The 26,575-nt window shown below is 45.5% G+C and overlaps 1 protein-coding gene across 1 annotated transcript in view; it reads right to left on the bottom strand.

Annotated features, from left to right (window-relative positions):
* Nucleotides 1–26,575, bottom strand: part of ppm1h (protein phosphatase, Mg2+/Mn2+ dependent 1H) — a 112,827-nt gene that overhangs the window by 49,665 nt on the left and 36,587 nt on the right. The window lies entirely within an intron of this gene.

Raw genomic sequence — 26,575 nt, 5'->3', positions numbered from 1 at the left:
TCCATCTCTCCCCCTCCCCTACCGGGCTCAATATACCCATCGATCTTCCCCTTCTCCCCAGTTCACCAATCACTTTTTTCTCATTTCTGTCTCACCACACCGGCTCTCCTCTTTAAATTAGCCACCTTCCCTCTCCACTCAGCGTCGACCCAAAAGACAGATTGTCCATCGGTAGATGCTGTTCGACCAACAGAGTGTTTGTTGCTCTAGATTCCAGCATCAGCAGTCTCTCATGTCTCCAAATGCATTGATCAACCCATTTGGACATAAAGTGCTGGAGTAATTCAGCGGGTCTGGCAGCATGTTGGGAGAAAGAGGGGTGACATTTCAGGTCGGGACTCTTCTCCAGTCTGAAGAAAGGTCCCGACCCGAAACGCCGCCCATCCTTTTTCTCCAGAGATGCTGTCTGGCCCGCTGAGTTACTCCAGCACTTTGGGTCCATCTTATTGTTGGAGTAACTCAGCAGTCAGGCAGCATCTCTGGAGAACATGGATAGGTAACGTTTCAGGTCAAGGCTCTTCTCCAACTCATTTGTCTAACTTGAAGAACATACAATAATACAGCACAAGAACAGGCCCTTCGGCCCACAATGTCTGTGCAGAACAAGGTGCCATGACCACCATTTAACTACCTGCACATAACCCATATCCCTCAATTCCCTGCGGATCCAAAAGTATTTTCAATGCCACTAACATATCTGCTTCAACCACCACCCCTGGCAGCACGTTCCAGGCACTCTCCGCCCTCTATGTAAAAAATATTGCCCTGCGCATCTCCTTTAAACTTTGCCCCTCTCAATTTTTCCCTTGCAAATGTGACTTGTTGCACTTGTATTCTAATAGATAATGGAATCCTCGCTGGTCATTTTAGTTATTAAGTGTACTCTGGGCCAATTATTAGAGTAATGAAGAAATTTAATTTGCATTAACAAAATGGCTCATGGTAGAATTTTGAGACAGTAAGAATGAAAGAATTTGCATTTATATTGGGCTTTTTGCAATTTCAAACTCTCCCTGGCAATGAATTTCCGATGTTCTGTAGGCAGACGTAGCGACCATTACACACTGAGTGAGGTCACAGAACGAGTTAAGTGTTGAAAGTCCAGTTAAACTTTTTTGATAACGTTAAGTGGTGGACAACCATTATCTGAACACCTGGTGGATCTTATCCTGGGCTGCAGGTAACAATAATGACCCAACAGCAGGCAGATCCTCGATATAAAGACACAGAGGCTTGGAGATTCCTTTACACAACCCTGGAAATTGAACCTATTGAAAATAGGCCAGTTGAAACTTTCTTCTGGCAAAAATTCCCTGAAATGTCAACAATACAATATCCAAAATTCATCTTCGGACTCATGTTCAACCGCTCTTCTGTGAGAAAAAGAGTCCCTATTTACTAACAGAACAACTGGCTTTTTTACTGGGTTCAACATTCTTTCTCCTCACGGAGATCTGTGACTCCTTTAGACTTTGGAGATACAGAGCAGAAACAAGTCCTTCAGCCCACTGAGTCCGCACCAACCAGCGGTCACACAGTACACTAGCACTTTCCTACTCACTAAGGACAATTTATAGTTTTACCAAAACCAATTAACTTACAAACCTGCACACCTTTGGAGTGTAGGAGGAAACCGGAGCACCTGGAGAAAAACCCACGTGGTCGCACGTACAAACTCCATAAAGATATCACCCGTATTCAGGCTTGAACCCGGGTCTATGGCGCTGTAAAGCAGCAACTCTACCTCTGTGCCACCGTGATACCCATTTGCGACAGTAGATCTGTGACTGCCTATGTTCAAATTTTTACCCCTCGTCAAACTCATGATCAATCTTGACTTTCAACCTTTACTATAATTTTAGGTTACATAGAAACATAGAAAATAGGTGCAGGAGTAGGCAGTGTAGGGGAGGGTGGTGTAAGGAAGGGGGGGTGTAGGGGATGGGGGCACTGTAGGGGAGGAGGGGGGTGTAGGGCAGGAGGGGGGTGTAGGGCAGGAGGGGGTGTAGGGCAGTGGGTGTGTGGGAGGGGGGGTGTGTGGGCTCACCGGTTCCCGGCCCCAACCGCACTCCTGGCTCTCGGACCCGGCTCCAGACTCACTCATGTGCTCCAGACCCCAGCACCTGTCGCGCTCACAGCCCCCACCCGCGAACACAGCCCTCCCCCGTGAACACAGCCCGCCCCTGCCTGCGGAACACAGCCCACACTTCGCTGCTTCAGCTTTGTTTTCGGCGGCTTCTGGACCTGTGGCTTCTGGACGGGCGGCTTCTGGACAGGCGGCTTCCGGACATGCTCATGGACTCAGCCCCACCTCCGGGATTTTATTCTCCAGCCGGTGCCGGAAGGGTGTTACCTTCATGGTGACTGACAGGCGAGAAGACCAATTTCACGATTTTTTAAACCCCCTTCATAACTTTTGCAATCTTCCACCCTTCGGAACGAAACTTGGTGCGCTTGGAGCAGAGGAGAACGGTGAGTATGGCGGCGAAAAAATCCTAGTGATATAGGATACTTTTTTCCCGCAAATTTAAAAACAACGCAGACGCAGTGGTCAAGATGTAATAGTAATTGTAGTAATAGTATAGATTCGCCAGTCTATCCTAGCCAATTCCTGTCATACCTTCAAAGTCTCCTTTATTCAAGTTCAGGACCCTAGTCTCTCCATCCTAATGCAGAATTCCACCATGTTATGGCCCCTGTTGCACAACAAGATCGCTAACTAATCCTGCCTCATTACACAATACCCAGTCAAGGGTGTCCTGCCCTCTAGTCGGTTCCTCCACATATTGGTTTAAAAACCCACCCCGTATACATTCCAGGAAATCCTCCTCCTCAGCACTGTTACCAATTTGGTTGGCCCAATCTATATGTAGATTAAAGTCACCCATGATAACTGCTGTACCTTTGCTACGTATCCCTAATATCCTGCTTGATGCTGTCCCCAACCTCCTTACTGCTTGGTGGGATGTATACAACTCCAATAAGCGTTTTCTGCCCTTGGCTATTTCGCAGTTGTACCCATGCCGATTCTACAACATCCAAGCTAATGTCTCTCCTTGCTATTGCATTAATCTCCTCTTCAGGAGTGAAAAAGACTACAAAAACTTGTGACCACTGCCCAGACCATCACCGGCTTTGACCTCCCCACCGTCGAAGGGGTCTATCGTAGTTGCTGCCTCAAAAAGGCAGCCAAAATTATCAAGGACCCACACCATCCTGGCCACACACTTATCTCACCACTGCCATCAGGAAGAAGGTACAGGAGCCTGAAGACTGTAACGTTCAGGTTCAGGAACAGCTACTTCCCCACAGCCATCAGGCTATTAAACACAACGAATAAGCTATGAGCTCTGAACTGCAAAAGGCTATACTATTATTTGTTATTTGCACTATATTTGTTATTTATTGAACTTTTTCTTTTTTCCCCTGCTATATACTATGTTTACATATTCACATATTCTGTTGTGCTGCAGCAAGTAAGAATTTCATTGTCCCATCCGGGACATATGACAATAAAACACTCTTGACTCTTTAACCAGCAAAGACACCCACACCTCCTCTTCCTTTCTGTCTATCCTTCCTGAATATCGAATTCCCCTGCATGTTTAGCTCCAAGCATTGGTCACCCTGGAGCCATGTCTCCGTAATTCCAACTAGATCATATCCCTTAACTACTAACTGCGCATTCAATTCATCCACCTGATTTTGAATGCTCCTCGAATTAAGGCACAACGCTATGAGGTTAGTTTTTCTTATCTCCCTTCTACCTTTTGCTTCTGTCCTCCTTTTATGACCCTCTGTCTCCTTGCATTGGGTCCCACCCCCCTGCCCTGTTAATTTAAACATGACCTTTCCTACACTCTCTTTCCCGTTAGCTGCACGGATACGCATCCACGTTGTTCACTCCAGGTTGCGTACGCATGTGCCTAAACAGGCTGGCTGCTGGGGTTACATCTGCTAGCTAAATGTTAATAGCAGTAATATCAGTAGTGTGGTGCATTCTGAAACTGACATCGCGTGGCATTACACAGGGAACCCTTAGAAAGCTGTTCTGGAGTCTTGCCATTGAAGATGGGGAACTGCATGTGATTCTTTCAAATACTGCTCAAAAACAACATCATTTCAACACCATAAAAAGTAGCGAAGCATTAAAAGTTCATTAACTTTCCATTATTCCCTTAACAGTCAGAGTACATCTTTAAGCCACAACATGGAATCAGGTCTATTGACCCAACATATCCACACTGACCTATATGCCCCACCTATGCTAGTCTTATTTAGCCCTGCCCTCTTAATCTTTCCTATCAGCATATTTGGCCCCATAGCAGAAGCGTTCATGTCGTGGGAAACTGGAAGTATCTTGAGCTAATTCTGCTACCACCATCATCTATTGCAACAAGTGATGGCTCCCACTGATTGTTGCTGGAAGCTTGCGTCCTTTCAGGATGGACGATGACAGCGATGTCAACATTTGAAACATGGAAGATGGACACGAAAGGAGAAGTGCCTTTTAAATGTTGTTCATTTAAATGCAGCTCATTCTATATACTCACTACTCTCTGTGTAATAAAATGTTGATCCTCAGGTTCCTATTAAATCTTTCTGACTCTACTTAAACCTATGCTCTCTTGTTCTTGATTCCTCCACCATCGGAAAAAGCCGATGTACATTCACCCGTCTGTTCCCTCATGATCGCTCCTCAAACCTCCTGCGCTCCAAGGAATAAAGTCCTAGTCTGCTCAACCTCTCCCTATAGCTCAGGCCCTCGAGTCCTGGCAACATCCTTGTTAATCTTCCCTGCACTCTTTCCATCTCAGTCTTGGGAATTTGTTTTGAGTCTACAATCTTCTCACCAGTTTTAACTATGTCAAGCTAAACTTGTAGAAAGGACGCAAGGGTCTGAAAAAAATGCTCTTACTTCCATCCAAATATCAAATCTGTGAGGATATATTTAAAAAAAGACATAAGGTGCTGGAGTAACTCAGCAGGTCAGGCAGCATCTCTGGAGAACATGGATAGGTAATATTTCGGGCCGGGATCCTTTGAGTCTGAAGATTCCCAACCCGAAACGTCACCTATCCATGTTCTCTGCGAGTTACTCCAGCATTTTGAGTCTTTTTTTGTAATCCAGAATCAGTAGATCTTTGCGCCTACATCTCTGTGATAATATTTTTTTCCTTGATAGTGACCCTGTTCTGCTTTTTGTTATGCAAGGTCTCAACCACAAGAGGGAGCTAACAGAAGGCTCTGCGAAAATTCCATCACCACCTTCAGATATTCACTTAACTGCTATTGAAAAGGACGGCGAATATTTTGTGAATAATAGTTCCTATTCTAAAATAGAATATGTGATCCAAGTAAAGACATAGGAAGCTGGAGTAACTCAGCAGGTCAGGCAGCATCTCTGGAGAAAAATAGGTGACGTTTCGCATCAAGACCCTTTTCTTGACACGAAACGTCACCTATTCCTTTTCTGCAAACATGGTGATCTCTGCTGAGTTATTCCAGCTTTCGGTGTCCATCTATGGTTAAAACCAGCATCTGCAGTTCCTTCCTACACATGTAATCCAAGTATCTTGCTTTCTCAGCTTCTTGCAGTACACTTTTAGTTTAGTTTAGAGATACAGCACGGAAACAGGCCCTACTGCCCACTGGTTCCACGCCGACCAGCAATCCTCGCACATTAACACTATCCTAACACCCTCTAGGGACAATTTTTCATTTATCAAGGCAATTAACCTACAAACCTGTACGTCTCTGGAGAGTGGGAGGAAACCAAAGATCTCAGAGAAAACCCATGCAAGTCACGGGGAGAACGTACAAACACCGTACAGACAGCACCTGTGGTCGGGATCGAACCCGGGTCTCGGGCGCTGCATTGGCTGTAAGTCGGCAGCTCTACCGCTGTGCCACCGTTAGGTGCAGTGGAGGGCACTGTCGAGGGCATACTGGCTGGTTGCATCACAACAACTCAGATGCCCAGGAATACAGAGATTACTGCGAGGGGTGGACACTGCCCGGCCCACCATAGCTACTGACCTCCTCACCATCAAAGGGATCTATCTTAGGAGGCATTGCCTCAAAAAGGCAGCCAAGATCAAAGACCTACATTTTGGCACTCAGGGTTATTACTTTATTCAAGAAATAAGGAACTACAGACAAATTGTGGAGGAAGGAACTGCAGATGCTGGTTTATACCGAAGATAGACACAAAGTGCTGGAGTAACTCAGCGGGTTAGGCAGCATCTCTGGAGAAAAGAAAGAGGTGACGTTTGAGTCAGAACCCTTCTCCAGTCACCTGTTCCTATTCTCCAGAGATGCTGCCTGACCCGCTGAGTTACTCCAGCACTTTGCGTCTAAGGAACTGCAAATGCCAGTTTACAAAAATAGACACAAAGTGCTAGAGTAGCTCAGCGGGACATTACTGATCCACTGAGTTACTCCACCACCATGTTTTTAAAATCAATTAATTAATTAATTAATCCGATTAATCATCTATGTATGTTGCAATTATGGGCCTGTTAACATGCTGCATGTTAGATTTTCAGTGTTTTATTGTCAAGCTAAGCGAGAGCTAGCTGTCTTCGTTAACAACAGGAGCTTGGACTTCAAACAAACACCCACTTACCTCGGCGTAAAGCTGGACAGGTCGCTTACATTTCGTCAACACCTGGCTGGTCTCCGCGACAAGGTCATGGCACGCAGCGGCCTCATCCGACGCCTGGCAGGAACAAGTTGGGGAGCCAGTCCATCAACTCTTAGTACCTCTGCCTTAGCTCTTGTGTATACCCCAGCTGAGTACTGCGCACCCGTATGGAGTAGAAGTAGACATATTAGCCTGGTAGACACGAGCCTGAACAGCACCTTGTGAACCATCACTGGGTGCCATCAACCTCCTCCAGTCGAGCAGCTCCCTATACTTGCAGGCATTCCACCTGCAGGGATCCAAAGGCAAGCAGCAACTCTGGCACTATCTCGTCGTGCCGTGGCCCCAGATCACCTTCTCCATCAGCAGAGAGCAGAGGCCACCCCGACTGAAGTCCCATCACTTTGCTCCACATGGAAAACAACTCCTAGCATCCATCCAGCCAGCCAACGGACAAAAGCACACTGGATAGCCACCAAGTGGTCACAGGAGTGGAAGGCAACCTCATCTCCATTACACAGCTACATCTCTTCACCAGATAAAAGCTGCCCAGGGTCTGACCTCCCCAGAGGAGCAGGGGTGAAGCTCAACAGACTTCGTACTGGAGTTGGGCGTTTCAATGCCAGCATACTGGATGGATTTAAGAGAGTTAGATAGAGCTCTAGGATCTAGTGGAATCAAGAGATATGGGGAGTTATTGATTGGGGAAGATCAGCCATGATCAGAATAAATGGCGGTGCTGGCTCAAAGGGCCGAATAGCCTCCTCCTGCACCTATTTTCTATGTTTCTATATTTCTATGTGGAGATGGGGGCTCCACTAGAGCCCAGCCTATGAATGCGGAGCAGAACCACACAACAGCCAACCATGTCATCTCCAGGTGCCCGCTCTACCACCCACCAAATGGAGCTCAGGGCCCGGCAGACATTGACGTAGGGACAACAACCTGGCTGCTCAACATCCGGCTTGAGATCTAACTATTCCTTTGGTTTATGTTTCATTTGCAAGAAGAAGTGTTTTATTGTCAGTACATATACCAATTAAACACTCTTCACTCTTGCTGTGTCCTTTGCTTAAATAGATTATTTGTAAATTAAAGAACATTAGTTTTTGCCTCAAATGGTCACTCAATTATTTAGCTGACACTATGATAATTATCTTTCTAAGTAAACCCAATGCCCACATTGTTCCAGCATATGTGGTTATGATGACTGAACTCTTCCATCTCTCTTTCACTTCCTTAAAACATACCCCTTTGACCAAGCTCTTGAAAATTTGTCCTAATATCTCCCTTTGTGGATCAGTGTCAAATTGATTTTGGTAACATCATGCCATTGGACATTTTTTTTAAAAGGTGCTACATAAATCCAAGAGGTTATTAAAATGTGGTCCTTACCAACATTTAGAAAACGCAGCAATTAAATTGCATACTACAGCGTCTTGTAAATAGCAATGTGATGTGATAACATATTTTGTTTTAATAAGGTAGACAAAAATGCTGGAGAAACTCAGCGGGTGAGGCAGCACCTATGGAGCGAAGGAAATAGGCAACGTTTCGGGCTGAAACCCTTCTTTTAATAATGTTGGTAAAGTGGAAAATATTGGCTAGACACAGACAATGGTGTAATAACTCTTCTTCATTAGTCTGAGAAGGTAGGTGGGGCATCTGATTAATGCCTCATTCAAAAAAATTGCACCTCAGTGCCGAACCTAAATGCCAGGCAGATTATGTGTTCATCAATGAATGAAGGCAAGAATACTTTATTGTCACATGTGGCAAGTCACAGTGAAATTCTTTGCTTGCAGACCCCAGGTATGCGATTAGTCGCCACATACGGCGCTGACAAAGTTACAAAGTATCCGTGCCAGGTCCCCTTCGTTCTTCCCCCCCCCCTCCCCCCCCCATGGTGGACCTCCCACACCGGGTCCTCAATTGTTCCTTCCCCCGGCAGCAGCGACCTCACTCCCACGTGGTCCGCCCTCGTATGTCGGTCGGCGCCATCCTCGACTACCACACCGACCTCTCCACTGTCGCCGCCAGGCCCGATCCAGACGCCTCCGTGGTGCCGACCCAGGCCCCAGCCGCTCCATCGACTCAGGCTCCAGCTGTGGGCTCTGTTGACCCAGGCACCACTTTGCTTAATTAGATTATTTATAATCCACTTCTGAATCTAAATAATTAGATTATTTGGCTCCACTTCTGACCCGTGAGGCTGCGGCCTTGGTGTCTGCCGCAGCAGCAGTGAAGCCGCAGTCAAGGAACTGACTTGGATGTGAACACAAGTGAGATTGCACCATCATTATAGAATTATGAAAATCAATTAGCTGACCCATAGCAAGATATTCCAAAGACAGTAGTTTAATTAATACAAGATTTTGCTTTATATAAAAATTCACTCTGCATAAATCACACTGTTGTTTTGCTCTAAACCCAAGCGTCAAACAGAGAAAACCCTGGCAGTCAGAGATTAAATGGCAAGATGTTTGAGAAAGAACTGCAGATGCTGGAAAAATCGAAGGTAGACAAAAATGCTGGAGAAACTCAGCGTGTGAGGCAGCATCTATGGAGCGAAGGAATAGGTGATGTTTTGGGTCGAGACCCTTCTTCAGACTGATGCAAGATGTGTTATGGGCCTGTCCCACTTGGGAGCCATTTGCGCGTCATTTGCGTGACATCCTAAAAATTGGTTGGCGCGTGGTGACGCGCGCATGCCGTGCATGATGCGTGGTGAGGTGTGGTGGCGTATGCAGTGACGCTCGGTAGCGCGCGGCGCCCCAGGATTTTGGGATGCTCAAAATCCTCGCGCGCCACATGCGTGATGCGCAAATGACGCCCCAAGTGGGACAGGCCCTTTAATTTGCTGAAAGTTTAAACTGAGCTTTGGTCGAACTTACAGATACTATTAAATGGAGAAGGGGCACTTGAATCTGATGAAGCAGCTCATGAAGTAGGGTGGCACAGCTGGTAGAGCCGCTGCCTGACAGCGCTTGACACCCAGGTTTGATTCTGACCTCAGGTGCTGTCTGTGTGGAGTTTGCACGTTCTCCCTGTTACCATGTGGGTTTTGTCCTGATGCTCCAGTTTCCTCCCCCATCCTAAAGAAATGTGGGTTTGTAGATTAATTGCCTTGTGTAAAATGCCCAGTAGAGTGTAGGGAGCGAATGAGATAGAAGAATGATAATATAGAATTAGTGTGAATGGGTGATTGATGGTCAGTGTGGACTCGACAGGGCCAAAGGACCTGTTTTTATGTGCTATCTCTAAAATGAAAAGTAGACATATACAAAATGCTGGAGTAACTCAGCGGGTCAGGCAGCATCTCTGGAGAAAAAGAATAGGTGATATTTTGGGTTGGAATGCTGTCTGAGGAAGGGTTCCGACCCAAAACATTACCTACTCTTTTTCTCCAGAGATGCTGCCTGACCCGCTGAGTTACTCCAGCACTTTGTGTCCATCTTTGGTATAAACAAGCCTTTCGACACAAAAAAAGTTGACATAATCTACAAATGGGCAAAATTATGACAGATACCATTCAATGCAAGGGAATGAAAATTGGCAAAAAGATAATGGCTGAAAGAGATACAAGATTGACACCAGGTTCAATTTATCATTGATAAGCGGCAACCAGCAATCAAACAGAACTATGGCGTTTAACTAATCAACGTGGCGAGTTGAAGCTGTACAATGAGACAATCAGGGCAACCATTCGCACCATCATTTCTCGTTACTGAAGCATTGTTCTGACTGTACTGCCGGAACAGAACAGAATCCCCCCCCCCTCTCACACACACACACACACACTCAATGCCATTTCTGTACTCAGCCTCTGGTAGTTCTTTCTCTTCTACATGCAAAAGATAACTTGTACTATCTCCTTAAAATGGCTTCCGAGAATTCCACCAAAGATAGACACAAAGTGCTGGAGTAACTCAGTGAGTCTCCGGAGAAGATGGATGGGTGACGATTCTGGTCCAAACCCTTCATCAGACTGAAAGGGGGTGGAGAACTGGAGGTAGGAAAAGGCCAGAACAAATCAGCCAGCAACAGATGACCAAGGAAGGGTGGAGCCCATAATGGCCCATTAATGGCTGCAGTAGAGGTGATAATGAAGGGATGCAATGATACAAACAGTGGAATTAGTAGGACAACTAAGGTGTGGGAGGGTGTGGGGGTGGGGTGGGAAGAGAGGGAATGCAGGGGTTACTTGAAATTAGTGAAATCAACGTTCATGTCGCTGGATTGTGAGCTGCCAAGTAAAATATGAATGTCCAGGTGTAGACTAACATAAAAAATTCTTAATATCTACTTGGACTGGTACTACCTTTAATACAAACACATAAGGAGGTTGATCAGAGGAAGGAAACTGAAGAACACAGATTTAGCATAAGGAATACAAAAAGCAGAGGGGATTTGAACTTCTACAGGTGAACAGATGAGAGCATATTGAGTGGTTGCATCACGGCCTGGTTCGGCAACTTGAACGTCCAGGAGCGTAAATGACTGCAAAAAGTCATGAACACTGCCCAGTCCAACATCGGCTCTGACCTCCCCACCATCGAAGGGATTTATCGGAGTCGCTGCCTCAAAAAGGTAGCCAGCATCATCAGAGACCCACACCATCCTGGCCACACACTCATTTCACCCCTACCATCGGGAAGAAGGTTCAGGAGCCTGAAAACTGTAACATCCAGGTTCAGGAACAGCTTCTTCCCTACAGCCATCAGGCTATTAAACACTACAACCTCAAATAAGCTCTGAACATCAATAGACTATTATTATTATTATTACACTACTATTGTTTGTTTTTTGAGTATGTGTGTGTATGTGTATATGTGTATATATATATATATATATATATATATATGTGTATATCTATGTGTATGGATATATATATATGTGTATGTGTGTGTGTATACTTGTGGGTAAGTGAATATATATATATATATATACACACTGAACGTTTTATTTTCTCTTGTTTATCGTATTGTTTACAGCATACTATGTTTACATATTCTATTGTGCTGCAGCAAATAAGAATTTAATTGTTCTATCTGGGCCGCATGACACCGCATTTCATCAGTTTGTTATCCCGTGCAACTCTGTGGGGTGAATGTATTCAGCTAAATTGCCACTAACTCAACGGGGCAAGGCTTTGTAATCAGATAAATGAATCCAATGGCTTCAGGAACATTTGTTACATCAAACAAACAAGTTATTTTTAGCTAATGTCAGATGAATAAAACATAAATACTTCTGCGTGGGAAACACCAGATTAGCCTATTTGCAGCAGGTAGATTTTTTTCAGATATGAAATGTGATTTTTCTTTTTGAAAATGCAAATTAACTTTGCTAACACTCTGCTGAATAATGTTCCAAGAAAGCCGGTTATCTTATCTCAAACTGATTATTGTTTTGTGTTATTACATTATCAGTCGCTCCAATATAATTTTGCAAACTACTTAAAACCAGCTGCTGCAAGCAGGGGTAAATAACGAGGTAGCAAGTGAGGTACAACGACACAACGACCGTCACCCTCCCACATGCCCCTTCAATCATCACATGAAGGATGTCAGGACATCAAGCGCTGCTGGAACATCATCACCTCGGTGAAAGACACTTTGGTCTGCTCGGAACATGTTGGCCCCACAGCAGGAGATGTCCGTTAGGGAATAAGGTCTTAAGGTCATAAGGAAAAGGGGTAGAATTAGGCCATTCGGCCCATCAAGTCTACTCCGCCATTCAATCATGGTTGATTTATCTCTCCCTCCTAACCCCAATCTCCTGCCTTCTCCCCATGACATCTGACACCTGTGCTATCTATCTATCTCTGCCTTAAAAATATCCACTTACTTGGCCTCCACAGCCTTCCGTGGCAAAGAATTCCTCAATGTTGCTGACTGTCCCGCTCTAGACTGCTGGAGTACGTGCTGAGGGACGCATTGAAGCTCGGTGCAGCCAACGCCAAGGCTCTGTGGGGGAGGACCACAGACTAGGGTCCTTCCACTGCTGGACATTGGGGGGCAGAGTGTGGTGGAGACGCCCCTCAAACAGGGGAAGGGATGTCACTCCAAGAGGCCACCAGAGAGCAAGGTTGCTTGGTTTAAGGATTGTTGCGAGTCATTTGCCCAGAGTAGGGGAATCGAGGACCAGACGACATAGGTTCAAGGTGAAGGGGAAAAGATTTAATAGAAATACAAGGGGTAACTTCTTCACACAAAGGGTGGTGGGTGTATGGAACAAGCTGCCAGAAGAGGTCATTGAGGCTGGGACTATCCCAACACTTAAGAAACAGTTAGACAGGTACATGGATAGGACAGGTTTGGAGGGATATGGACCAAGCGTAAGCAAGTGGGACTAGTGTAGCTTAGACATTGTTGGTCGGTGTGGGCAAGTTGGGCCGAAGGGACTGTTTCCACACTGTATCACTCTATATGACTACTGAATATGACACTAATAACTGTCTGAGGAGTTTTTGCACTGTTCTCGTTTTGTATATATTTTCTACTCTGAAAAGTTTAATTTGGGAAAAAACAAAGACTTAATGTCAGATTATGGATGTGCACAAGTACTCCCTCCAAATGTGAGCACATGTATATGTGCCCCTGGCATCAGGCAAAGGTGTCCAAACAAACACCTCACCCAAGATAGACACAAAATGCTGGAGTAACCTAGTGGGTCCGGCAGCAGGTCTGGGAAACAGGAAAAGGTGACGTTTCGGGTCGAGACCCTTCTTCAGACGGAGAGTCAGGGGAGAGGGAAACTAAAGGTACGAAAAGGTACAAAACAAATCAGAGGCAGGAAAGGTGGAGTCCACTGTGGTTCCTTTGTTGGCTGTAGAAGTGATAACGAAGGGATACAAACAGTGAAACTAGGGTGGGGGAGGGACGGAGAGAGAGGGAACACAAGGGCTACTAGAAGGTAGAGATACACCTCACCAAAGTGGAGCAGTGCTGGTGATTCTTTGAGCCACTCTGTAGTCTATACACAGGCCCATCTCTACTGGAGTTGCACAGTTCATCCCCGCTCATCTTATTAAATATCGAGAACAACAGTTCTGCTAACTAATTACATCTGTGAAGCAATGACAGGCTACCGATTAGCAGCCCACTCATTACCTCCCTTTACAAAGTTGGATGGCCCAAGGAGACATAGATTTCCATTACTCTGTACCAACTTGAGGCAATTTTCTATTGCGAAGAAAACAAATTACACTAACAACCTTTCTGTGATCAGATTATAATGGCGCACAGCACTTTTAGTGCCTGCATTCAAATTAACATAGAATCATTTTTCTGCAAAAAGGTTTTTTGAAATACAGTAATCATTGCTTTCAAAGTCCATCTTCTTGTGTAGGAAGGAACTGTAGATGTTCAAAAAGGAACTGCAGATGCTGGAATATCGAAGGTACACAAAATTGCTGGGGAAACTCAGCGGGTGCAGCAGCATCTATGGAGCGAAGGAAATAGGCACCTAAGGAACTGTAGATGCTGGTTTATACCGAAGATAGACACAAAACGCTGGAGTAACCCAGCGGGTCAAGCAGCATCTCTGGAGAAAAATGATGGGTGACGTTTCGGGTCTGAACCCTTCTTCAGGCTGAAAGTAGAGGTGAGAGGGGTTGGGGGGGTTGGGGGGGGGAGAGAGATGGAAGTAGGAAAAGGCCAGCAATAGATGACCAAGGAAGGGTGGAGCCCATAATGGCTGGGATAACAGGGATACAACTAGTGGAACTAGTAGGATGACTAGGGTGGGGGAGGGGGGAATGGAGAGGTTACTTTAAATTAACGTAATCAATGTTCATACCGCTGGGTTGTAAGCTGCCCAAGTGAAATAGGAGGTGCTGTTCCTCCAATTCGCCTGTGGCCTCACTCTAACAGTAAGCGAGGCCCAGGACAGAAAGGTCAGTGCGGGAATGGAAGGAGATTTGAAATGTTTGGCAAATGGGAGATCATGTAGGCCAGGGCGGATTGAGCGAAATGATCGCCCAGCCTGCGCTTGGTCTCGCCAATATATAGGGGTCCACATCTAGAACATCAGTTACAGTAGATGAGGTTGGAGGAGGTGCACATTAACCTCTGCCTCACCTGAGCCTGGATGGCCCTCATTTTGTCTGTATTGGATGATCACTTCAAAATACATTGAATCGTAGTTATAGGCCTTTGGCCCAGTTCGTCCATTCTAAGCAAGATATCTATAATCCCTATTTTTTAAGTGTCGTTTAGTTTAGAGATAAAGCGTGGAGACGGGCCCTTCAGCCCACCGAGTCCGCACCCACCAGCGATCCCCGCACATTAACTCTATCCTTCACGCACTAGGGAGAATTTACACATACACCAAGCCAATTAACCTTCCATACCTGTACGTCTTTGTAGTGTGGGAGGAAACCGAAGATCTTGGAGAAAACCCACGTGGTCACGGACAGCGCCTGTAGTCGGGATCGAACCCGGGTCTCCAGCGCTGCAGGTGCTGTAAGGCAGCACATCTACTGCTACGCCACTGTGGCTGCCCTATTATCCAGGGCACATCCCATTTAAAACAAAGTACAACAGCACCGTGTCCCATGCAAGGCTGTTGGTCACGCACTATGATAAGTATTCCTCCCCACTCACTCGCCCACCCCACCAACAATCTGTGAGACTCGCTGACTGTTTCGCTGAAGGCCAAGGCCTATTGGGTCTCCCAGTTGATTAAAAATGTTTAACTCCCCTTCCTAATCCCACAGTGACCTCTCTCACCTGGGCCTCCTCCATTGCCAGAGCGAGGCTACAGGTAAACTGGACACAGATTCTTCTTTGGTTGCCTCCGACACAATATGACATTGAATTCTCCAATTTTAGGTAACCTCTACAAACAACTCCTTCCCCCCTCCCCTTTCTCCCCCTCAAACATCTGGGATGTTTTTCCCCCTCCCCCCACCCCCTAATCCTTTCCCTTGAATCTTGGTTGATGTCGCACCAGTTCTCCCCCTTCTCCTCCTCGAAAAGAGATACAGTGTGGACACAGGCCCTTCGGCCCACTGAGTCCTCGCCAACCAATGGTCACCCGTTCATACACATATACACACCTGCACGTCTTTGGGAAGTGGGAGGAAACTGGAGAAAACCCACCAAGTTACGGGGAGAACGTACAAACTCCGTACAGACAGAACCCGTAGTCAGGATCGAACCTGTATCTCTGACGCTGTAACCGCCCCTCTTCCTCCTCTTTTGTGTCACTCTTCGTCACTCTTCAATACAATGAAACAAAGAAGCATAGCTCGGTGCTGGGACCACAGCTATTTACAATATACATCAATGATTTAGATGAAGGGATTCAAAGTAACATTAGCAAATTTGCAGATGACACAAAGCTGGGTGGCAGTGTGAACTGTGAGGAGGATGCTATGAGAATACAGGGTGACTTGGACAGGTTGGATGAGTGGACAGATGCATGGCAGATGCAGTTAAATTGGATAAAGGTGAGGTTATCCACTTTGGTAGCAAAAACAGGAAGATAGATTATTCTCTAAATGGTGTCAAGTTGGGAAAAGGCGAAGTACAACGGGATCTGGAGGTCCTTGTTCATCAGTCATGAAAGTAAGCATGCAGGTACAGCAGGCAGTGAAGAAAGCGAATGGCATGTTGGCCTTTATAACAAGAGGAGTTGAGTATAGGAGCAAAGAGGTCCTTCTGCAGTTGTACAGGGCCCTAGTGAGACCACACCTGAAGTATTGTGTGCCGTTTTGGTCCCCTAATTTGAGGAAGGACATTCTTGCTATTGAGGGAGTGAGGCGTAGGTTTACAAGGTTAATTCCCGGGATGGCGGGACTGTCATATACTGAGAGAATGGAGTGCCTGAGCTTGTATACTCTGGAATTTAGAAGGATGAGATCTTATTGAAACATATAAGATTATTAAGGGTTTGGACACGCGTGAGGCAGGAAACATGTTCCCGATGTTGGGGGAGTCCAGAACCAGGGGCCACAGTTTAAGAATAAGGGGTAAGCCATTTAGAACGGAGATGAGGAAACACTTTTTCTCACAGGGAGTTGTGCGTCTGTGGAATTCTCTGCCTCAGAGGACGGTGGAGGCCGGTTCTGTTGACACTTTCAAGAGAGAGCTAGATAGGGCTCAAAGATAGCGGAGTCAGGGGATATGGGGAGAAGGCAGGAACGGGGTACTGATCGGGGATGATCAGCCATGATCACATTGAATGGCGTTGCTGGCTCGAAGGGCCGAATGGCCTACTCCTGCACCTATTGTCTGTCTATTGACAGGAAATATTTTTTATATTTGTCCATTGAAAGTGAACATCCCTGTCAAGGCTGTTGTTTATATTCCTTTGGTAAATGAGTGCCTTTCCAAGTTACACGAGAGGGCAGTTAATTGTCAGCGCATCCCTTGGTCCGAGTGGCTCACAGACCTGCTCTTGTTCTCTGAAGGACATCAGTCAACCAAGTCCAGCTTTTTTTTTAAATGACAGTGAGACCAGCCTTTCAATCCCAAGCTTCGGTAATTCCCCAGCTGCTGTTGTGAAGTCTGGCACTGGATCAAGGGCACAGGCCACACTCACGGAATCAAGGGATATGGGGAGAAAGCAGGAACGGGGTACGGATTTTGGATGTGTAGGAAAGAACTGCAGATGCTGGTTTAAATTGACGATTGACACAAATTGCTGGAGTAGCTCAGGCAGCATCTATGGAGAGAAGGAATGGGTGACGTTTCGGGTCGACACCCATGTGATCATGGATGATCAGCGATGATCATATTGAATGGCGGGTGCTGGCTCGAAGGGCCGAATGGCCTACTCCTGCACCTACTTTCTATGTTTCTACATTAATACTAATCTAGCAACTTGCCCACTTTGTTGCCCCACCCTCTTGGTACAATATCTCAAGCCAAACTTTCAGTTGCTGACCTGAAATTGTATGGACCTGACAGTATAACATAGAACAGTAGAGCACAAGCCCTTCAGCCCACAATGCCTGTGCTGAACGTGATGCCAAGTTAAACTAATCTCCTCCGCATGCATGTGATCCACATTCCCTTCATTCCCGGCATGAATAAAATCCTCTTAAACACCACTATCATACTTGCTTTCACCTCCACCGCTGGCAGCATGGGTGTCCCAGTGAGGGGAAAGGGGGGGGGGGGGGATGGGGGAGGGTTGGTTGTAGGTTAGTTACCTAAAATTGGAGAATTCAATTAGATTTTTTTGTCTTATCATCTCTCCTTTGTCCAACCTTCTGCCAATCATAACCGATCTTGCTCTTCACCTGCATCCACCTATCACTTAGTTTTTGTTTTTGTTTAGTTTAGAGATGCAGCGCAGAAACAGGCCCTTCGGCCCACCGAGTCCACACTGACCAACGATCCCCGCACATTGACACTATCCTGCACACACTTGGGACAATTTACACGTACACCAAGCCAATTAACCTACATGCCTGTAAGTCTTTGGAAAGTGGGAGGAAACCGAATATCTCGGAGAAAACCCATGTGCTCATGGGGAGAACGTACCTTAATTGGTATATGTAACAATAAACTGACCTTGAAACGTACAAACTCCCTCTCTCCATCTTCTTACCCTCTCTCCATCTTCTTACCACACACTCTCGCCTCTCACTGACCACCTCTCACTGACCATTTAAGATGATACAGAATTTTTTTGTACCCTTCCCAAATTCCCCATTTACTGGTGCCCTCCTCTAAATGCCCATTTACTGGTGCCCTCCTCTAAATGCCCATTTACTGGTGCCCTCCCCTAAATGCCCATTTACTGGTGCCCTCCCCTAAATGCCCATTTACTGGTGCCCTCCCCTAAATGCCCATTTACTGGTGCCCTCCCCTAAATGCCCATTTACTGGTGCCCTCCCCTAGTTCCAGGTTTCGTCCCGCACTGTGGCTCAATTGGTAGTATAAATGTAAAATTGTCCCTATGTTGTAAAGCAAGATAGTTTCAATATGCGGGGATCACCCTGGGGTGTAGTCCGACATCCACCTTTGGAACCGTCAGCTTCCCCAGCACCTTCTCCTTAGTGATAGCCACCACTAACTTCCACCCCCTGACTCAAGAATTTCAGGCATGTTGCTGGTGTTTCAGTTCAGTTTCAGTTTAGTTTATTGTCAGGTGTACCGAGGCACAGTGAGAAGCTTTTTGTTGTGTGCTAACCAGTCAGCAGAAGGACAATACATGATTACAATCAATCCTTTTACAGGGTGTCTTCCGCTGTGAAGACTGACGTAAAAAAATGTATTAAATTCATCTGCCATTTCTTTATTCCCCATTACTACTTCTCCAGCTTGCCGAATGCAGGCAGGTGTGACTAGTGTAGCTGGGACATGTTGGTCAGTGTGTGGGCAAGTTGGGCCGAAGGGCCTGTTTCCACGCTGTGTGACTGTGCCGCACTTGTCAGACTTTGTCCTGCCCCCACCTTTCTCCCACCTCACCACAATCAGTCTGAAGAAGGCTCTGTCTCGAAAGGTCATATATCCATGTTCACCAGAGATGCTGCCTGACCCACTGTCTATTTCGGGGACTATTTTTGTGACTATTTCTCTCCGTTAATGATCGTTACCATCATTCCTCACACTTAATTGCGAAGTAGGCCTCCGAAAGACTACAAATCCCTCATCGACGCTTAGGAACAATAAACAAATTCAATATTGTGAGCTTCAGGGCAGATGCAGCCCAGTCAAAAGGGAGTGCACAAAGTCACTGTGCGTTTGTATTTCTGCAAAGGGATTAATCAGGAAGGAGATAAGAGAATGTGAGAATAAGCTTGTAGGAAACATAAAATCTGACTGTAAAAGTGCCTGTAGATATGCAAAAGGGATAGAATAGTACCAACTCCGTACAGACAGCACCTGTGGTCAAGATCGAACCAGAGTGTCTGGCACTGTAAGGCAACAACTCTACCGCTGAACCCCCTTGTTCTCCCAGAGAAAGGTATTGAAGCCAAATTGCGAGATGTATCCAAAAATGAATTGGATACTTGCCTGGAGGCTAGAAGGACCAAGAGATGTGGAGAGAAACTGGAACAAGGTGTGGCATTTGGATGTCCTATACTTGCTCATATTTGTTATGTTTCTATATTCCCACATGCACTGAAAAATCACGTTTCTTTTGGCAAAGCTGGATATTTGCAAATGCCTAATCAAAACTTAGCTGCAGTATTTTCCTCAAACGGAAGTACAACTGGAATATTCGATTTTCATATCAAAAAATCACATTGTATTGGGACCTCAAAAAGGAGAATAACTATGAATTTTATAAAAGGAGTTTTATATATGATTCTAGATGTTTCACATTGAATAATAAAATATAAATGAGCTTTCTTTACAAATCACCTGAAATGCCAAGCATTGTGAATATTTTATATTGAAATCACACCCCAGCAGACATTAAATGCACTAATTTGCTCGTGTCGCAGTGGATTATATTGTAACAAGAATGTTGAAGTAGCTAGTGAGTAATCTTTATGTAAGGCCCAGCCAAGTCTCATTGATTCAGCTCAAATGTCGGCATCGTGGTGCAGCGGTAGAATTGCTGCCTCACAGCGCCAGAGATCCTGGTACGATCAGGATCTATGTGTGCTGCCGAAACAGAGTTTGCATGTTCTCCCTGTGACCGCGTGGGTTTTCTCCGGGTGCTCAGGTTTCCTCCCACACTCCAAAGATGCACAGTTTTGTAGGTTAATCAGCTTCGGTAAAATTTGTAAATTGTCCCTAGTGTGTAGCGTGAGATAATGTCACGGGGATCGCTGGACGGCATTGATTCGGTGGAACAAAGGACGTGCTTCCGCACTGTGTCTCTAAACTAAGCTAAAATGTCCTTGCTGTTCTGAGGTGTTCTCCCTCACTGCATATCCTCATTGTGCAAACATTTAAAATATGTCAATTAATTACATTAGGCAAAAAATGAATCAAAATAATTTTTCAGCATTGAAACTCAATTAGCAATTTGAAGCATGTAATTTTAATTTAGAATTGCCTGCATTCAGATAGTTTTGATAATTGCAAAATTCAATCTTGCAGTTCACGTCACATGCTAAAGTAGTTTAGTTTAGAGATACAGCATGGAAACAAGCCCTTCATCCCACCAAGTCCTGGCTGATTGGTGATCACCCAGTACACTAACTCTATCCTGCACACTAGGGACAAACCTCAGAAGCCAATTACCTGCACACTTTCTTTGGAAACTGGGAGGAAACCGGAGCACCCGGAGAAAACCCATGTGGTCACAGGGAGAATATGCAAAGTCTGTGCAGACAGCACAGGTAGTCAGGATCGAACCCGGGTCTCTGGCGCTGTGAGGCAGCAACTCTACCGCTGCACCACTGTGACACTCCTAGTAATGATGACAAAACCTTATAACTAATTCACCAATCTCATATTTAAAATGAGAAGGAGTTGGAAAATTGAAGACTACAGCTCTACATTTGGGAGAATTTCCATCAGTGGTGTGGGAGCGCATAGCTGTAACTTAACAAGTGTACACCCCACAAACCATTCATGCAATTGACAACAACTATTTATCGTGCTTTTGTTGTAGCGTAATGTTCCCACGACAATTCGCAGCATAAAGAAAACTAACGCCCGCTCTCTCGGATTGAGAATATCCTTCTTTTGACGCAGAGACAGGCTAGCAAGAAGCAAAACAAAGAAGGATGTAGAGGTGGCATTTTCCACGTACAGGCAAACAGCGCATACACTGAATAAAATCAGCACCGTAGCGCAGCAATAGAGTTTCTGCCTTACAGCGCCAGAGACCCGGGTTCAATCCTGGCTACAGGTGCTGTCTGTGTGGAGTTTATACGTTCTCCCTATGACCACGTGGGTATTCTCTGGGTGCCTCAGTTTCCTCCCAAATTCCAAAGATGTACAGGTTTGTAGGTTAATTGGCTTTGATAAAGATTGTAATTGTCCCTAGTGTGGAGGATAGTGTTATACCCCTGTCCCACTTAGGGAACCTGAACGGAAACCTCTGGAGACTTTGCGCCCCACCCAAGGTTTCCGTGCGGTTCCCAGAGGTTGCAGGTGGTTGCTGGAGGTTGCAGGTAGTGTAAGCAGGTAGGGAGACTGACAAAAACCTCCAGGAACCGCACGGAAACCTTGGGTGGGGCACAAAATCTCCAGAGGTTTCCGTTCAGGTTTCCTAAGTGGGACAGGGGCATTAGTGTGCGGGAATCGCTGGTTGGCGCAGTCTCAGTGTGCCGAATGACCTGTGTCTGCGCTATATCTCTAAACTAAACTAAAAATCAATGGCCAAGACATCTTACAAAATGATGCCAGCAATACTTTACCATTATTGTACTGTAAACATGATTTCTGTCACACTTCCCATGCACTAATGGCCACATTGTGCATCCTTTGTGGAATATCTTAGGTAAAAGTGGAATTTGGCCGTCAGTTCTGTTCATCGAGTGAATGACAATTTGCTCTGCTCAAGACTGCAAGATATTGGAGAAAGTTGTGAACGCTGCCCAGTCCATCAGGCAAACTAGCCTCCCCCTCCCACTTGGGATGGCAGCCAACATAATCTAGGACCACTCACACCCGGTCATTCCCTCTTCTCCTCTCTCCCACCGCGTGAACGATACAAACAGCTTTCACAAACAGCCTCTTTCCACCTGTTATCAGACCTCTCATAAACAGGATGTATTCCTCATCTCCCAATCTACCTTGCTGCAGGCAATGCACTTTTTCTTTCTATACACTTTCTCTGTAGCTGTAACATTATAATCTGCATCCTGGTTCTTTTGTCTGTGCCACCTTGTCACCTAGTGCCTGGTGTGATTGTACTCCTGCATGGTATAATCTGCCTGAATAGCAGGAAAACTACTTTTTTCACTGTATCTCAATACTCGTGATTATAATAAACTTTGGGGTGGCACTTTGGTGGCGTGGAAGAGTTGCTGCCTTACAGCGCCAGAGACCCGGGCTTGATCCTGACTACGGGTGCTGTCTGTACGGAGTTTGCACGTTCTTCCTGTGACCGTGTAATTTTTTTCCTGGGTGAACCGGTTTCCTCCCGCCCTCCAGGTTCCTGCCCTTTGTATATTAACTGGCTGGTAAAAATTGTAAATTGTCCCTATTGTGTAGGATATGTTAATGTGTGGGGTGATCGCTGATTGTCACGGACTCGATGGGCCGAAGGGCCTGTATTGATGCTGTATCTCTAAACTAAACTAAAACTAATACCCAACAGCAAGCAATGCAAAGAGCAGGATGTTGATTCATGTGTCATTCTCTGACAATCGCCCAAAACAAATTTCACTGCGACTACCTTCTTTCATGCGAGCACATGATGGGATCAATTGAATACAATGGGTCAGCAGTCCTGGTAAAATAAGTCAAGGTTAATGGCATACACTATTAATAACGTCCAGTGACTTGGGATGTGGAAGAGATAACACCAACAATTATGAATTGCTTTCTTTCAGATAAGTCTTATGAAAATGTCAGGCAGCCCTCAGTCGTGCAATGTGTTTTATGGAACTGCTGCAATAGCTCACCTGGCAACCAGATGAAACAGCAAGTTAACAGCTCGAGCCGCTTCAACAATGACTGATGAAGGCCAATGTACTGAAAGCCTTCTTGACTACCCCAACTACCCGTGACTCCATATTCAGAGAACTATGTACCGACACATTACGATACTTTCCAGGGACCAAGTATTTTTTATTAAAACTTCTATTTTCTTTCTTGCTTTAATGAGCCCGATCTTCCGTCCCCTCATTTCTCCTTCTCAATGATTCAATGGTTCTTTATTATCACATGTGCCAAGGTACATTGACATTATTTTTTTGCCCATTTGAGACCAGTAAGATTATTGTCATGCATGAGTACAGTCCCTGATTAAGTACAGAGTACATTGAAACAGCCCACTGAGTCTATATGTAAGAGTGGCCAGATTTTGGCACCATTGTACATGTTTGCGTGGCACGGTGGAGCAGCGGTAGAGTTGCTGCCTTACAGCACCAGAGGCCCAGGTTCAATCCTGATAACGGGTGCAATCTGTACAGAGTTTGCACGTTCGCCCAACGACCTGTGTGGGTTTTGTCCGGGAGCTCCGGTTTTCTCCCACACTCCAAAGACATACAGATTTGTAGGTTAATTGGGTTGGTACAATTATAAATTGTCTATAGCATGTGTAGGATAGTGTTAGTGTATGGTGATCACTAGTCAGCGCGGACTCGGTGTGACGGAGGACCTGTTTCCGTGCTGTATCTCTAAAGTAAACTAAAAATGTCTCTAATTGTCTTAGCTTTGTGTATATCTTTCATGTACATTCTCTGTTACAGAGATACACAGTTGACTGATTGTTGGAAAGGTCCCAGAGGTACACTGTTGCCCTCAGTTTTTGTCAGGCTTCACCTGCTGCATAAAAAACATCTTCCAGCTGGAGGGCAAAGGAGAAAGATCACACCATGAGATATCCTGCATCAGCGGTATCAGAGTCCTCGTCGTATTCTTTCAGGGACTCTCAATGTCGTTCCAGACACAAGGGAGCAACAAACTGCCACTCAGCAGAAAATGTGATATCTTCCCTGCACATTGAGGGTTTGAAACTAACTTATCTGGAGAATCCCTTTGCACAATGGAAGTCCATGACATGACATTTCCTTTGGCTGTTTGCATAACTTCCTTGACGTGGGATAACATGGATGATAATAATGTTCTGACCATCAATAAAAGATGCACAAACCAACACTGTTCATCACTGTTCACTACTCATTGTTGATTTCATTAACTTCCCCACTAACTTCCACACTGCTCTCAAATTCACTGGAATGAGTATGAAGAATGAGTTGAAGTGTACAAAATCATGAGAGGAATGGATCCAGTAAACGCACAGAGTCTCTTGCCCAGAGTAGGGGAATTGGAAACCAGAGGGCATAGGTTTAGTGAGGGGGGGGGGGAGGAAGATTTAATAGAAACCCGAGAGGTCACTTTTTAACACAAAGGGTGGTGGGTGTATGGAACTGGCTTCCGTAATGTTTAAGAAACATTTAGACAGGACAGGTTTAGAGGGTCAAATGCAGGCAGCTGGAGTAGTGTAGTGTTAGTCTGTGTGGGCAAGTTTGGCCAAAAGCCTGTTTCCATGCTCTTTGTCCCTGTTATAAAGATCCCAACCTGAAACGTCACCTATGCATGTTCTCCAGTGATGCTGCTTGACTCGTTGAGTTACTCCAGCACATTGGGACCTTTTTGTGTAAACTAGCATCTGCAGTTCCTTGTTTCTACTGTTCATCGATGTTGCACTAGTTTTCAAAACACTGCCTGTTTCAGATAAGGAAGAGTACATAAAAGGCCAAACAACGTAGGCAAGAAAATGCAGAGGACATGACAGAATATTCCGTTACATCAGCATTTTTTTTTGTCCCTCTGCTAAAACAATCATTGGCAGCAAAATAGCAAGTTCTGGAGGCACGGGAGATTGCAGATAGAATCTTGACTAAAAAAAACAATTGGAGTTGTTGGTGGAGCAACTCAGCAGGTCAGGCAGCATCTGTGGAAGTAAATGGACGGACGACTTTTTAGGATGGGATCCTTCTTCCGATTGATGGAGGAGGGTGGGATTGTTGATGGAAAGAGGAAGGGGTGGGGCAAGGGCTGGGAAGTGAAATAATTTCTCTCTCCTCATTTCAGCTCCAATTAACCTGTGCCTTCTTCTCAAACTCTGCCTCCTGTTAACAGACACCCGAGTAAGAGTAAATATCCTCCCTGCATCCAGCTTCACAAGCCCTTTAACAATTCCGTAAGCTTCAATGAGATTTCATCGCCTAAACGCTGGAGAAACCTGTCCCAGTCCACCCAGTCTCTCTCTGTACAACAAACCTGCCAGCCCTCTATGCAGTCCAGTGACTCTGTTACACTCCCTCTAAAACCATTACAATCCCCTAGTTCCTGGGATCATGCGTCACCAGCGACTTGTCCTGGACCACCCGTAACAAAGCAATGGCCAAGAAAGCACATCAACTGAAGAAGGGTTTCTACCCAAAACATTGCCTATTTCCTTCGCTCCATAGATGTTGCCTCACCCGCTGAGTTTCTCCAGCACTTTTGTCTGCCATCAACTCTTCTACTTCCTTTGAAAGCTTAGGAAGTTTGGCATGTACCCAACAACTCTCACCAATGTCTACAGATGCACCATAGAAAGCATTTTATCAGGATGCAAAACAGCTTGGTTTGGGAACAGCTTCATCCAAGGTCACAAGATATTCCAGAGAATTTTGGATGCAGCCCAGACCATCATGCAAACCAACCTCCCTTCCATTGACTCCATCTACACATTTCACGCTGCCTCGGCAAGGCCACCAGCATAATCAAGGACCAGTCTCACCCCAGTCACTCCCCCATCTCCCCTCTCCCATCAGTCAAGAGGTACAGAATTGTGAAAACGCACGCCTCCATTCAGGGACAGTTTCTTCCCAGCTGTTATCAGGCAACTGAACTATTTTATCACCAACTAGAGAGCGGCCCTGAGCTACCATCTAGCTCATTGTAGATCCTACTGGACTTTATTTAGCATTATGGACAGCTTCATTGTAATCGTGTATAGTCTTTCAGCTGACTGGATAACACGCAACAAAAAAGCTTTTCACTGTACTCAGTAAATGTGACAATAAAATACACTAAAGTAAACTATCCTTTCATGAGAAGGAAACTAACAATGTACACAGTTCTACATGTGCAGACTTATCAAGGGCCCATTCAGTTATATTAAAACATGCTGCCATCTGTATCAAACACTCTTATGCTAAAAGTCAAAAATACCGCGTGCCTTTCTAATTGCATGCTGCACTTTCACATGGTCTGCAGTGACCAGTGTACAAACATACCTCGGTCCTTTTAAATGTCAGAACACCCCAATATGGCGGTCAACCTGGATAAAGAGGGACTCGGTGAAATGCTTTTTTGTTGCGTGCTAAATGATTGAAAGAAA

This window comes from Amblyraja radiata, chromosome 19 (genome assembly GCF_010909765.2).
Source record: "Amblyraja radiata isolate CabotCenter1 chromosome 19, sAmbRad1.1.pri, whole genome shotgun sequence".
Taxonomy (NCBI): domain Eukaryota; kingdom Metazoa; phylum Chordata; class Chondrichthyes; order Rajiformes; family Rajidae; genus Amblyraja; species Amblyraja radiata.
Note: the sequence above shows the minus strand (reverse complement) of the source record. Positions and strands in the feature narration are given on the sequence as shown.